The following is a 438-nucleotide window of genomic DNA, read 5'->3' on the forward strand; positions in this document are numbered from 1 at the left end:
GTTGGTCTTTGTAAAATCCTGGTTCTATATGAAATTATGTTCTTTTATAAGAATATTCTCTAAAGAATATTAAACTTGGTTGTTGATAATCAGACAATTGTCAGGACAAAGAGTCTATTTCTTCTTCCATATTGGTGTAATCTGCAGCACTGGTTACTTTTACAACCTTGGGTAAATGCCTGGGTATCTGCAACATACAGCAAAATAATCAATATAAGCAGTGTCTGTGAATGTTTAAATACTCCAACGCATTTCTAGGAATTCCCTTTCATGTTAACCCACATCTGAATATTAAATGGACATACTCTTTTTGTATTTTTTTCCAACTCTCAAAGTGAAGTGATGTCTATTTGTTAAAGTAAAATTCCCTTAAGGGTATATTGTTTGGGCTTTCTTGGGATAAAACATTTGTCAGATAACATTAAACTGTCTCTACTG

This window comes from Ylistrum balloti, unplaced genomic scaffold, assembly GCF_031769215.1.
Source record: "Ylistrum balloti isolate Yb309-2 unplaced genomic scaffold, AGI_CSIRO_Ybal_v1 Utg369862, whole genome shotgun sequence".
In the NCBI taxonomy this organism is placed as follows: Eukaryota; Metazoa; Mollusca; class Bivalvia; order Pectinida; family Pectinidae; genus Ylistrum; species Ylistrum balloti.